The sequence below is a fragment of the Haliotis rufescens genome, unplaced genomic scaffold (assembly GCF_023055435.1).
Source record: "Haliotis rufescens isolate VD_foot unplaced genomic scaffold, xgHalRufe1.0.p SCAF_7, whole genome shotgun sequence".
NCBI lineage: Eukaryota > Metazoa > Mollusca > Gastropoda > Lepetellida > Haliotidae > Haliotis > Haliotis rufescens.
This window is the reverse complement of record NW_025964361.1, coordinates 30,134,922-30,150,243: the sequence shown is the minus strand read 5'-3', so window position 1 is coordinate 30,150,243 and position 15,322 is coordinate 30,134,922. Positions and strand designations below refer to the sequence as shown.

Here is a 15,322-nt window from a genome sequence, read left to right as displayed (position 1 = left end):
GTTCTGTCACCTGTCAGATACACCTGTGGGCACCTGTGAAAGCAATCAACGCCATCTCTCACCAGGTAAAAAGTACGTGCATGCAAGCACTCCAAAAAATCGATAGCTTTTATAAGCGTGTAAACAGCGCCATGCTGGCTCATATTAATCATGGTGGTGTAAGTGTCCCCACGCCTCTGGCATTTCAACATCCCCGGGCTCGGCGATCCTCCCATCGTCCTCTCCTCGTGGCCCGGGACGGCTCATGCAGCATTCATGACTTCCCGACATCGGCTCGGCGATAACCATTCGGAACAGGGCCATTAAAGAGAGAGGACTGGACTGGCGATGCCAGGACATATGACCGCCCCTCCCCGGGAGCGACCAGAAGCCAACATCTGTGTGTTATGTTGCACATTATTGATTTCAATCTATTTCAGATTTAGCGATTGGAAAGGATGGATTAGCGAGGCGAACTGCGAAGATCGATCCGGAGGAAGTAGGAACTATCGGCGCTCTGCGTGTGTCAGCTACCTGGACCGAGCACGACAAAGTCCCGACCAACCGTTTTAAGATAGCCCGCGTTCACACTCCCTACTCTTCTGTCATTCGTGAAAACGTATCTCGAACAGTGACGTCATGGTCATGTGATCACTTTTACCTGTGTGGTGACACTCTGCGGTTGGTTCCAGTGGCTGGACGGACGGACAGTGAGACGACGGAGTACGAAGTGTCAGGTAAGTATAGCTGCACTAGTATAGATTCAACTTTGTACATTTCTACACCAGTTCTACCCCAGCTGTGGGGTTTTGACTAAGCTTATCTAAACATTAAAGCTATTCCAGTACTGGTTATCCTACCATATGGTCTGAGTGAACGGGCTGCCAAAAGTTAATTGAGTTTTTCGACTACGAAGCATTGTTTCTGTCGCGTGCCATGACAACGCCAGTAACGCTACTAACGTTTGTCTCCAACCTTGATTGAATTTGACTGGATTTCTCTCTCATTTTATTTTCGCTTGCAACTGTTGTATGCTGTGTGGGTTTGCTTGCGATGACAATAGGGTAAATAAGGCGACCAAAAGCGACAGATTATAAAGCAGGTAACATATGGCTGGAGCAATACAATCGATACGGGCATCCGGACTGCCGAGTGATCTCTGCCCAAGCTGAACGTCTGTTGGAAAGCAGCATTCACTGGTTGATAGGTCCGGCAACGGACGACAGGTCTGCATTGGGTCTGGGTCCAAAGTAGACGGTCAAAACAGGGCGCTATATCAGAGAGCAGGCTTATTATTGAGTTGCGATAGATTTAGATAGTGCTCTGTTGTAGAACCTTGTTAGTCGGTCTGACAGAAGACGATATGTTAAATTAGTGGCAATTGCAGACGACGGGCTTTAAATGTACTAGTAGCAGACGACAGTTTGAATTGGAAGCAGACGACATTTTCCAGAAAGGATCAAGTAGTGGTTTTTCGTGAATAACGGGACATATTCTCTGTTGTACTTGGAGGCAAAGTTATCTGGCTCTTACTGGTGACAGAAAACGACTCCGAGACAGATTGTAGGCGTGTACTACAGAGTTAATTAAAACAGGTAATGTATCCAGGCTACCTATGTGACATGCACGAATGTATATAAAATGATGGAAAGACTGAAGCTGGTTTGGATGGACAGACAACGGAACAAAACACGGATTATCGGTCATTTTGACGGGTTTCGCGATAGGCGAACAGTCTTTCGCACTGCATGTTCGTTGTCGTCGAAACCTGCCTTAAATGCTGAATTTGCGCCTAATCGAATCTCACCTGCGGGCGTTCAAGGAGATCACCAACACTTGTCTGTGATGTCAATGGAGACGTGACAGCTCCACGGACGTCGGCCACGACTACTTCCTTGATGGAGACCTACGCCGCCAGGAAGTAGGGCAGAACCAGCATGGCTTCATTAGACCCCGGTCCTCACCTAAGCTCTCCTGTTAATCGTTCTTCAACTCGTGCCGTTCTATGTCTTCTGAAACTTATTACATACGATCATGTTAGCGATGATGAAAGATGCCATATAGGTTTTTAAAGATGTGTTTAAATTATTAATATAAAACCAGGTCTATATTCTGTTCGCGGATCAATACACCTCTCCTATACTGTATCGGGCGCTGAGGTAGCAAGTGGTCAAAGTTTACGCACTTCACGCCGAAGACCGGGTTCGATTTCCATAGTGGTTTCTGAAGCTGCAATGTATATGGCTGTGTTAAATCAACCTCTCACACATGTATTAGAATTGCAAGAACCCTTGTTCTACAAGATCAAATAAGCACGTTTATGTATCGTGATCGCTGAACTGTGTATTATAGTACACCCACCAGCTGGCGTAGTTTTCACTATATTGATGGAGCTCCAGTGTGCTGCATCATGATGATGACTACATTTGTGCATAAGCCTGGTGCTGTGCTGGTCGTGATGGGCCACCTGTGTTGGACGATGCTGTAAATCATTTCGTATGTCAGCCAGCACATGATGACTTGGTGTACTATTCAAGTTGATTAACAGATGTAATGGGTGAATATGGTTAAATGCTTCTTTGTCGTGAATATGCAACATGTACAGTAAACTACGTTCATAACGCACACGCTTATAACGAACTGACGGATATAACGAACTTATTTTTTTGTCCCCACCATTTGCTGTACATATTCTGTATATGTTTATAACGAACTACGGATATAACGAACTAAAATTAATGGTCCCTTTGAGTTCGTTATAACCGTAGTTTACTGTATGTCTGTCTGTCAATGACCCCTCAATATTTAGGATGGTGTTGGGTTTAGTCTGTATTCTTTGTTTTCGAGTTGGAGTAGGCATTGGTTTTGACTGTAGTTTTCGTCTGTAGTGTGTGCTTTTCAACTGCTTGGGGGAACTTCCATGTACAGGCTGCGTCTCGAACCTTGATCTATGAACCATGGTAGTTCAAGCTAGGAAGTCACCTTTTCTGTTGATTTCGATTGTAGGATTTAAGCTGTGTTGATTAACATGGGTGTGTCAGTCGGGGAAGTTGTGTGCGAGAATTCATTATTATCTCTAACAATTCTGAATCGTCACAGTTTCGTGTGGTACGTGTTCATTTTGGGTCGATGGGTGGCCTGCTGGTTAAAGCGTTAGCTCGTCACACCAAAGTCCCGGGTTCGATTCCCCAGATAGGTAGAAAGTGTGAAGCCCATTTCTAATGTCCCCCGCCGTGATATTGCTTGAATAATGCTTAAATGGGCGTAAACACATACTCGCTCACTGTTTGTTGTTTTACGCCGCACTCAGCAATATTCAAGCTTTGTGACGGCGGTCTGTAAATCATCAAGTCTGGACCAGACAATCCGGTGATTGATATCATGATCATCGATCCACGCAACTGGGATACGATGACATGCATCAACCAAGTCAGGGAGCCTGACCACTCGATCCCGTTAGTCGCCTCTTACGACAAGCATAGTCGCCTTTTAGAGCAAGCATGGGTTACTGAAGATCTATTCTACCCCGGATCTTCACTGAAGTAGCTACCGGCTCATATCTCGTGTATATCGATGCCTAAGTTCGTAACTGTAAGCTGGCCGCGGACTATCGTGGACGCTGGTAACCTAGAGACCAGAATTCAATGAAGGTTTAGAACTACGGCCAACAGACTGACTAACCCTATTCACTAACATTACGGACCGGTAACAAAATCGATATAGTATCGATATATGGTCATTTTCCCCCAGCTTGCGCACGCTTGTTAATCAAGCACACAAAGCGAGATGTACATAAATAGCTATTTATTCCTCCCTATGTGCCAGTCGACATTGCCACAAGGCTGTCACAGACGCCGAAGACAGGGGTGGGGTTCAACGTCGCGTTCATCATCAAGATCGTTGCACTTATGTAACGACGGGTGGGGTTCTATCATTACGTCATTTCTGGTGATTCAAACATGAGCTCGCAACTTGGTGACTCGTAAATTGGACAACGTTATATTTTAGAGGGGGGTTTCTTGTCAGTAGGTCCCCATAGAAGTAGCTTGGCAACGGAGATCAACGCAATAAATGGACGAACGATCGCATCCAAAAGTGGGAGAGATATGACAATCGGTATTAGGAGAAAAGATACAGATAATCTACGTGAGGATTGTAAAAATATGCGGGATATATCCAACTTAACCCACCTGTTCATAAAATGGACTTGTCCGACATTTCCTAGGTCGGATTCTGTTCAGGGAGTCATTATTATTAAGATTTAGGTAAATGTTTTTAAAGCTTGTACATGTTATCAACTTATGATATATCATAAGAAATACACGACTCGCGGTCGTTGTGTATCGAACAAAAAAACACTTCAGGAAGAGTAAACCATCAGGAGCGCAGAATAATCTTTCTGGCCATGCCATGCCATGCCAACCCTAAATTGCCATATTCATCCGAAGATCGAGTAACTATATACAGCCATGTCCAAACTTTAAATAATACGTATTAATTGTTTAATATGAAAAACAGTGTTCCGTTATAAGGTTGACGCTAAAATATCAAATATCGATTACTCACGACCTACCCAAATCACGAGAGTTTGAACATCCGGGTACTGAAATGCAGCAGCGGAAACAATGGGAAGAATCGCCTGGTGCCAGCTTATCTGGGGCAACATCAGCTCTCAACATCCTGCATGTGGTTATTCAAAGAAGGGGCACATGCGGTGGAGTCTTAACTTGAGTTGCGGGGGGGGGGGGGAGGTGGTCACATATTTATTTATATTTTTATTTTTTTTACTCCAGCGGTGGTGGTGGAGGGGGGTGCAAGATAATAGCCAGTCCAGATTATCCGCCGAAACATTTTCCATTTAACGTATTGGGCAGAATTGCTGTGACGTGTGTGAATGGACCACTGGTGACACCAAGTGTTCGCGAAATTATGTTCGTAAATTTTGTCTGTGTCAAATGTATGTTGGAAATGTCTATGTCAAAAGTACAACGTGTTTGGGTAGTAATGGGGGTCTGGTTTTCATGACCCGTGAATATCCGGGGTAGAATAGGTCTTCAGCAACCCATGCTCGTCGTAAAAGGCGACTAACGGGATCGGGTGGTCAGGCTCGTTGACTTGGTTGATGCATGTCATCGTATCCCAATTGCGTCTACTCGATTATATACAGACCGCTGGAATATTGCTGAGTGCGGGGTTAAACAACAAACAAACTGATTTCATGACAGACACCATGACACCCCTCCAGACATTGTATGGAAAGCCTGCAAGTGTCGACGTCACCAGCACTACATGAAGCCCCCTGACACTAAGATATAGCTGTAAGATAGAGTGTCACACAATGCTCTAGAATCACGTGAACACGTAGATGGGGAACTCAATACAGATATTTAATCAATTCTAAAAATACGAAATGACAGCTGAACTGTACACCATCACATAAAGGGATGATGCTTGATGGCGTACCATTGCAATATTTATTGCCATACGTCTATTTCCTTTTAAACACGAGAAATATTATGTATGGGTTTGGTGTAGTTTCTTAATGGAAATATAAGGAGCAACTATCTATGTATGTATTTGTTTGTTGTTTAACGCCGCACTCAGCAATATTCCACCTATGACGACGGTCTGTAAATAATCGAGTCTGGATCAGACAATCCAGTGATTGATATCATGAGCATCGATTTACGCAATTGAAATACGATGACAGCAAGCCTGACCCCCCGATCCCGCTAAACGCCTCTTACGACAAGCATAATCGCCTTGTATGGCAAGCATGGTTGCTGAAGACCTATTCTAACACGGAACTTCACGGATCTCTATATATCATATATTTAAGAATGTTCGAATAATGTGAGCTGTAAGTTTCAAGTGCAAAAAGTGCCGAGAATAAATGAATAATGTATATTTTGAGATGTTGAGAGATTTAATCGGATAGGTGCACATTTTTTATGTGTTCTTACTGAGTTCCTGACCTGGTAGTTCCGTGTTTGTTTTATTCGTGTCCTTCTTTAATACACTCCTTAGAAAAGGCAATTTATATTATGTATTAATCCGTTCACCAACAATAACATGGCAAATATGCGGACTTCGCTTTCGAAATGTCATGCTTGCATCCCAAACACCAAGTTGTCCGACTCCCCATTGTTCTCGGTGCCTTAGGTTTTTTGTACCTCCCAATCTGTTGACTGACGTTGGGAGAGTACCCGGGTTTGCTACCAGGAATACAGCTCTTCTGACAATCTGGGTAATGCAGAAGGCTGCAGTGTTGGGGAGTCTTCACATTCTCCAAAAAAGTCACATTCGCTGTCTAGGCTGCGTGTAGAGGAGGCAATGGGCCCTGGGCTGATGATGAGCCTATAATAATAATAATGATAATAATAATATGATGATGATGATGATGATGATAATGGTGACTCCTAATTATAGTTACAATGATAATCAAAACAGTTATTATAATCAAAGGAGTATGCTTATGATATACTCGGAATCTTAAGGGTGGAGATTTCTTATGACAATGGAATTTTAAGGGTTTTGTCCCTTTTATTTAAATTGAAATACGTTATTTATATTGAACATGAACAGTTTGGGCCGAGCTCTCTTCATGCCTAAGCCTGATAATAGACTACCAGTGGTAAGAGGTACGATGATAACAATAATCATAATGATAATAATAATCAGTAAAAGAATAAGACGACCATGCCGTAAATATTATCGTCAATAGTTTTTAATTCATGTATTACACGAAAGGTTTGTTTGGAAACATTCAGAAGCAACTTCATACACAAACAAGATAATGTATCGAACCAAAAGCCTGTATTAGGAACCACTGCCAGATATTCATAATTATGTACAGTAGTTTCTTTTCATTATGTTATGATCCTTGCTCATGCACACAGCAATGGAACGCTCTTCTGTACAAGCCACTGGTATGGTTTATTAAATAACTGTCATGCTTTTAACCGTGGTTTCGACTGGCCTGACAATTTGCACTGAGGGACAAAGGCTTACGGTTCTGCCAACGGCTCGTTATTACTCTGTAATGTTAATCATATCGATCTAAAAGCATTAGCTAGTTGCAATCATGCATCTGAAACCTAGTCTTAATAAGAGTTGAGTCTCGCGTCACAATCGAGACATTATGTACATATGATTTGAGTCCTATGTTAGATCCCCAGTTGAACGGGGCTACAGTTCTACTAATTGCCAGTGACTTCACTCGGGTTAAATTGAATCCACTGAGTCCAATCACCACACAATGCCCTGCTACAAGAGCAGTGCCAGGGAGAAATAAGCCATTGATGTATTTTAACGCTACTTAATACACATCGCCGTATTGTCTGTACACGGAATTACATGAGAATGGCGGTCAATGACAAGCGGTAGTGACTTGTGTTAAACGAATTCTACAGTTTAATCCATTCTCATGTTGACTTCTCTCTTAAACACACACTGGGAATAATGGGATGAAGTTGCAGCAAACTGACTAAAGATGTTTGACAAGCGAACGATATTACTGCGAGGATTGAGAAGTAGTCTCTCGTGTTTTGAAACTCGTCCCTCTCTGAACGGTTGAGTGGCCGAATGGGTAAGGCGCTGGCTCGTCACGCTGAAGATTTGGGGTTTATTTTCCTGGATGGGTTTCCAGTAGTCAACTTTCCCTTTAAGTCGAGCAATGTCCAGCGCGCTTCAGTCTTTGGTGCCTACTTTTCACAACTTTTGTGGTATGGAGTAAGTTTTTCTAAAATTACAAGAAAATCACACGACTCTTGCTCTAAATTTCAAGATGTCTGTTTGTTTGTTGTTTAACGCCGCACTCAGCAATATTCCAGCTCTATGACTGCGGTCTGTGTCAATAATCAATCGATGACATGCACCGCCCAAGTCAGCGAGCCTGACCACCCGATCCCGTAGACGCCTCTTACAAGCGTAGTCGCCTTTTACGGCAAGCATGGGTTGCTGAAGACCTATTCTACCCCGGATCTTCACGGGTGACGTTTTAATGTAAATTGTTGCACTAAAATTCTTGCACGCTTTTACGTCAATGACGATGTTACTTGACAACAATAGTAGAAGGCAGTGTATTCTTATATCGACACTCCCTTTGCTCGATTGCTTGATAACTCCACTCGCACTCCCTCCTTGTCTAGGAACTTCGAGTTAACGATGTTTCTCGTATTTATGTAGTGATAAATAACCCGTTAAAGTATTGAAAAACTGTCTATTTGAATATTAATTAATTCCGCTGGATATTATGACTGAAATACTTATCTGTTTCCGTAGCAGATTGTATTTTATGGAGTTTATTCATATAATAAAACAGTTTGCAATGGTTTTGGTCGCTCTAAGTAACAGATTTATTTGAGTGAGTGAGTTAGATTGATATATTAAATGCGACGCACAACCAACTTCACTACTACACCGGTGAGGCTAGCAAGTACATCGGACACAGCTGACAGCCAATATCTACAGATATATAAAACTTATGCATAGATATTTTGGACATCAAGAAATTACTTTCAGCACTAATCAGCTTTTGAGTAGATGTCCACAAGACTTAGATAGAGACATTTACTCATATCGAATAATACTGCCAAGCAACATCTTGACACCCCTGGCGGCCTCATTATAAGGCCGTCACGGATGTATGATTCGCGTGTTACAGCGTCAGAAAATCGTTATCGCAAACATGCACGTCCATTGTGGTCTTGTATATTTCATTTGTCTCGACATTGATCAGATTTGTGCTGTAATATTCGAGACCAGAACAACACAGCTGCTACTTTGTTTTAATCGACAATCGATATAAGCAGTATACGGATTTCGATATAAGCTGCGTATTTGCGTAAAATACGCATTACATAAACTGAAATACGCAGACAAAACAAAACCTAGAGTATCAAATACGGAACAAAAACTATAAATACGCTATTGAAATAAAATGAATGCGAATATTATAACTAGTAGATGAAACGATTGCTATATTACAACTGTTAGATAAAATGATTGTGCATCAGCCGATCGCCAAGATCAGTTCCCGACAGTTGCATTCGGAAATGCTTCTGCGACAGACAAACTGATAGATGCCAATTGAAAAACATATCGTGCCTAGTCAATGTACATGTTGTATCTTAATCAGTCGCTGATTGGTAGTTAATAGTGCCTTTCCTACAATGCTAGGTTTTGTAAACAAAAAAAATGGCTTCCCGGTGGGGAGCCGCAAGCAGATGCAGATGGGTATACAACTATTCACAATTGCTTAAAAGATTTACAGGGATTGTTACGAAACAGGTTTTAAGTTAAATACCTAAATATCACGAAACAGGTGGGTACAACAAATTGAATACCCTCTTAAACTTGTGGATACCCTATCAAAATCAAACCTCTGGGTAAAATACCCAAATAAACAAAAGCTATCTATAGCTCTGGTATATCCCAAATTGAAATATGTCTATGCAACCTTAGATATTTAGATGAGTCAAGAGAAATAGTATAAACATTCATCTGTGCTCAGAGTTTGTAGTTATCCCGGCTTGGACGCGAAAAGACTGTTTACTGTTTAAATTTCCTGTCAGTTATATTCAGTTCCAATTCGTAGCAAAATTGAAGCATTGAGAACTGCTTAGAATTATTGCCCCCAAATGCTACTAGTCAAGGACTACCATCATTTGATTTTTACTTGTCTTCAGCACTATATATCTAGTAGTCTCGGGCTTATGGGCTAGCGCGAATTTCGAAGGCAGGTGCACATGGAGGAGTTATATGACGGAAGACACGTCGATTTCACAGCCACCTGTTGCCTTGGCCCTATCAGCGTTTATTTTTCGATCAACTATGTTTGTGACGGAAATTAAATATATGGCATTGACGATCATATTTCAAGTAGGGTTGGTTGTGATTTTCAACAGCAGTGCCGTAGCCAGCCGGTGTTTTATTTGACTCATGAAAATACAAGTTGGGGACAAGTGATACTTGTACAAATATTTGCCCCCCCCCCCCCTGTAAAAAACATATTAACCCCGCTTTCAAGTCTCCTCCAAAGCACCATTGGAACTTACTCAATTGGTTTGACATGTTTGTTTGTTGTTTAACGCCGCAATCAGCAATATTCAAGCTATATGACGGCGGTCGGTAAATAGTCGAGTCTGGACCAGACAATCCAGTGATTGACATCATGAGCATCGATCCACGCAATTGGGATCGATGACATTCATCAACCAAGTCAGCGAGCCTGACCACCCGATCCCGTTAGTCGCCTCTTACGACAAGCATAGTCGCCTTTTACGGCAAGCATGGGTAGCTGAAGACCTATTCTACCCCGGATCTTCACGGGTCTGGTTTGACATGTATTCGACTTGTGCAAGGAAGATACTTGTATACAAAAACATTCATCGTTTCAGTAGACTGTATTTGCGATACACTAGCCACGCAACACACGTCAGCAGATATTTGAAGTAGGCAATATCCATCCAACTTGACTCCAACAAGATGACAAAGAGGAGCCAGTGTAGCTTTATAGAAATGTGTCGTTTCCATTTTTCTATATGTTAGTTTTGATCGTTTGTGTAACCCAGCGATATTTCAGCTATATGGCGGTGACATGTTAATATAAAACGCTAATCCTAGAGAAGGACGAGTCTTGATTTTCCAATGAAACACAGTTACATCTTCCCGAGACAAGGGAGTTAACTGACTATAAAAGTCCAGTTTCCATCCTTGCCGAACCGGACTGGAATTTCCAGGCTCGATCGTAGCACCACTAGTGTCTATCATAAGTTATTTCCCTTCTATGTCCCTCCTATTGACCAATCAGATTCCACTTCTTCTAACACTTGCAATTGCTTCAAACAAAATGGCGATACCCTGTCAAGACCATTTGATCGATAGTCAAGATCTATATTGTAATACAATAGGCCTTACCTAGCGAAGTGCATCAAATCACTTGATAACCTGGATTAAAAACAGGAAAAGATATGCAAAATATCTGTCGACGCCCAGTTGGCGGTTACACATGCTTTGCAAATCATGCAGTCAACAGAAATCTGCACGTTGAAATCCATGTTGTTTACGAACCGGATGTCCAGGTCGTTACGCGATTTTGATTGGACTATGTAAGACTCGTTAGTCCAGCCAAAATGTAACTCCGGAATTCCAGCCTAGTTCGGCAAGGATGGAAAATGGACTTTTATAGTCCGTTAACTCCCTTGCCTCGGGAAGATGCCCGGTAAGGGCAAGTTTGATGTCTCGGCCCACACAATTGATAAATGTTGCTGATAGGATAAATACATAATCGACAAAGAAGCGAAGGATATTTGATCGACGCCCAAAACTGTTCAGGTGATGTGGTACTCAATCAACCAGTCAGACCATCCGATCCGCTAAATCGTCTCATATACGACACATAGGTGACTTGGACGTGGTATCACCGCTGGGTGACTGTGATTTCCCTCACGGTATTGACGATGCAATGTATTAATATGCACAAACAGCATCATGTCAAGCCAATGATATGACGTTTGATTTAACCTGATTTGATTCCTAATTGCCATGTTGACTAGTAACTAAACCTGCGCTAGTTTTAATAACAACATACGAAACAACAAATTGTTGACTTAGATTAAAATATAAGGAATGGTGTTACCGTAACCGCCTCTCATATTGAGTGAGTGAGTATGGTTTTACGTCGCTTTTAGCATATTCCAGCAATATCACGGCGGGGGACACCAGAAATGGGCTTCACACATTGTACCCATGTCGGGATTCGAACCCGGGTCTTCGGCGTGACGAGCGACGCTTTAACCACTAGGCTATCCGACCGCCCCCTCATATTGAGTGAGTTATGAGTGGCAGTATACCAGTTATATCATGACGTGTCAGCTACATGTGGAAGGAAACCCGGAATGACGCAGACCTTAAGTTTCATATTGAATGAAGTAAGGAGATTGATTTGGATTAGGCTGTAATTCTCCCTGATGGTTTAAGTCGCCGCATATGTGTTGAGTTGTGTCCCTTGAGTATGCCAGGCTCCTCCTAAAACACAAGTTGTATAACGTTAAACTTCAGTTGAAATTGAGTCGAATCTATTCCACATGCGTACGGGTGATTAATGCGCTGCATATGTGTTTAGTTGCGTCCCTTGACTATGTCAGGATACTCTGAAAACACAAGTCGTATTTTGTGAAACATAAGTTTAGAGTTCCTCTCGCGTCCTAGGGTGCCATTACTCTCTCATCGTGGTATATTTAGCTGCAAGCGTGGGGACGGGCGTTCATTCGAATTCACGAATTGTCCGATTAAGATCCTTACCACATTGATATACCAGGGTTTCACAAAAGTGGTGCACGTTTTCGCCCACAATCAATATAGGCTTTCCTTTTACATTTAACTGCAATGTATGTTTCAACATCGCGTTTTCTTATTCTCAATTTTTATGTATCTGTGAAGTCTATACGCAGAAATGTCCACACAACTACAAGTGCGTAATATTAATACATATTTGAGAATCACACACTTATCGACACTAAAGTAGCGGGCTGGACATTAAATCTAACCCTAACATCCATTAACATTTTGGGTAGGAAGATTAATGTGAGCATTGGTCTTATGGAGAGACTCTGGTCATTAGGTCTAGGTCTAGACGTTGTAATTAGTGTCCCGTGTGGACTCTTGTCTCTTTAGGGTGACCATGAACTGCCGGGTCGATATATATATATATATCATGGAATGTGACAAACAAAGCAGTATGTGAACTACTTGAATTTATCTTGCTGGTAGAACTGCCACTTGGCCCGAACCTAGCTTCGCTTAACGTTGATGTTAGCTCACCTGGTCCGAAGGACCAAGGTGAACTTATGCCATACCGTGGCTTCCGTCGTCCGTCCCGCAACAATTTTTTTCAAACGACTTCTTCTCATGAAGCACTAATCGGAAATTAAAATTGTACAAATGGTAGCGCTGACCCCAAGGGGACTGAGGACCGGGGCCAAATAGGGTTAATTTGGCTATAATGCTTTAAACGACTTCTTATCTGGAACAAAGAGATGGATATCAACCATATTTGGTTGGAAGCATTCTCCGGTGGTGAGGATTCTAAATTAAACAAATGGTGGTGGCCGACCCCCAGGGGGCTGAGGGGCGGGGCCAAATAGGGGAAATTTGGCTATTATGCTTTAAGCAACTTCTTCTCTGGAACTAAGAGATAGATATCAACCATATTTGGTTGGAAGCATTCTCCGGAGGTGAGGATTCAAAATTGTACAAATGGTGGGGCTGGCACAACCAAGGGGATGAGGGCGGGGCGAAATAAGGATAATTTGGCGTTATTGCTTCAAACGACTTCTTCTCTACAAATAAGAGATAAATATCAACCATATATGATTGGAAGCATTCTCCGGTGGTGAGGATTCAAAATTGTACAAATGGAAGAAGGGTTGATCACCCCCCAATGGGCTGAGGGCGGGGCGAAATAGGTGTAATTTGGCGTTATTGCTCTAAACGACTTCTTCTCTTGAACTAAGAGAGAGATATAAAACATTTTTGGTTGGAAGCATTCTCCAATGGTGGGATTCAAATTGGAGAAAAACCGGGACTGGGGGGCGGGGCTAAAAAGAGTAATTCTGGAGTGATACCCATCCTATATGCCCATGCTCATCTTCATTAGACAATACATCCATGCTACCAGGACTGGCACTCCCAAAAGAGTTAGAACCTTGGCCATTACATGCAAACCGATATTATCCCCACCCTATAATAAACAGACACATTGTTTACATTTGTTTGTTATGAAGAGAATAATACATTTATGCCAATAGGATTCGCCAGCCTTGCCTCTGGAAACTTAGATCCTGGATCATAACATGGAAACGTTTCAGATCTTTATGCTACATTTGTATCTAGAGAAGTACACGTTCATGCTGTTAGATTTGCCATCCACCCCTTTTAAATGCTGACAGAGTCAAAATTACGAAATTTTTGCAGTATTATATACATGTACAATGCAAATGTATATTTTGTCATGATTGCGTAAATATCCAGTGAGCGATACGGGCCTTATGGGCCTCTTGTTTGAAGTCACAGTCATATATATTCAAGATATATCACGGCGATCTTTAAATAAACGATTCTGAGATACGTGTGGTTGATATTATGGGCACAATAGAATGCTGTTGATGTTTCATAACCCCTACGGTCAACCAGGAAACAAAGCCTGACCATCAGACCAAATTAGTCTTCTTTAAACCGAGTCCCGAGGAGAGGACAAACTATGATTCAAATTATGCATTATTCAACAATAATTAATATTATTCTTGTCATTCAAAGGTAATTTGTATGTACATTGACAATGTCAGTATAGATGTCAATGTTAAACAACATGCCAGTCGTCGCCATGTTTAATATAACAACCTCTTTCTTTAGCAACTGTAATGATCGGAATAGCAACAATCGATACAAGGAATAATTTTCTATGAAAGTTATTCTATTCCTAGGTACACCACGTTTGTTGGGTAGTCATTTCATTCCTGTTCAAGCACACTGTCATGATCTATCTATGTGTTTCATTGTTAATCGCTTTCATAAAACAACCCGCGTCTAGCTTCAGCGTGGTGTTTCATTGTTCTGGAAGACAGTTCTGGGTTGGTATGACAGACCTTGGCTCCAATCAGTCGCACGGGGCCGGAACTTATGAAATATACATGCAACTGCTGTCACGTGCACCATCATCCGTGGTCGAGCCTTGATGTACGTGACAAATCACTTAGTTGACTATTTGAGTAAAACGTCAGTTGAACGTGGTGTGGAACGAAACTTTTTTGCACTTTACGCAACGAATAAATAAATACTGTAGCTAACCTAAAAAATGTACCTTACCTCACCCTATACCAGCACCATGCAGGGGGAGATCGAATATAAAAAGTCAATGCTAGCCAGTGATCAATCTCGTTTTCCCAACGAAAAGGCAAACAAGGTGAAAATTATATGAATGGATCACTGAAAATCAGTGATGACACCAAGTGTCCGCGGAAAGGATAACCGTAAGAAGATAACATGTAAGACACGTAAGAAGATAACAAGACGTGCCTTGACATATAACTGACATACTGCTCAAAATGTGTTAACCCAACTCACTCACTCATTCACAATTACAATCAACAATTCATTTGAGGCATCCTCGATTAGCCAGGGTATTAATTCTCCACAACCTGGACCCATTCGTCATCGTCTCCATCTCTTATTCTCTTTGGGTATGATATAAGTTTGGACTATGGGACTTATGGGTAACTGACTGGAAAATACATGCATTGTCAATTTGTTCATTGAAAAACTAATTGTTTTTCGTTTGTGT

General features: G+C 41.9%; 1 long non-coding RNA gene across 2 annotated transcripts in view; it reads left to right on the top strand.

Annotated features, from left to right (window-relative positions):
* The first annotated feature begins 429 nt into the window (after positions 1-429).
* Positions 430-15,322, top strand: part of LOC124148127 — a 54,691-nt gene continuing 39,798 nt past the window's right edge. For both annotated transcript variants that reach the window (XR_006862926.1, XR_007219070.1), the window contains exon 1: positions 430-716. This is a non-coding gene — a long non-coding RNA (uncharacterized LOC124148127). The remainder of the gene's footprint in view (positions 717-15,322) is intronic.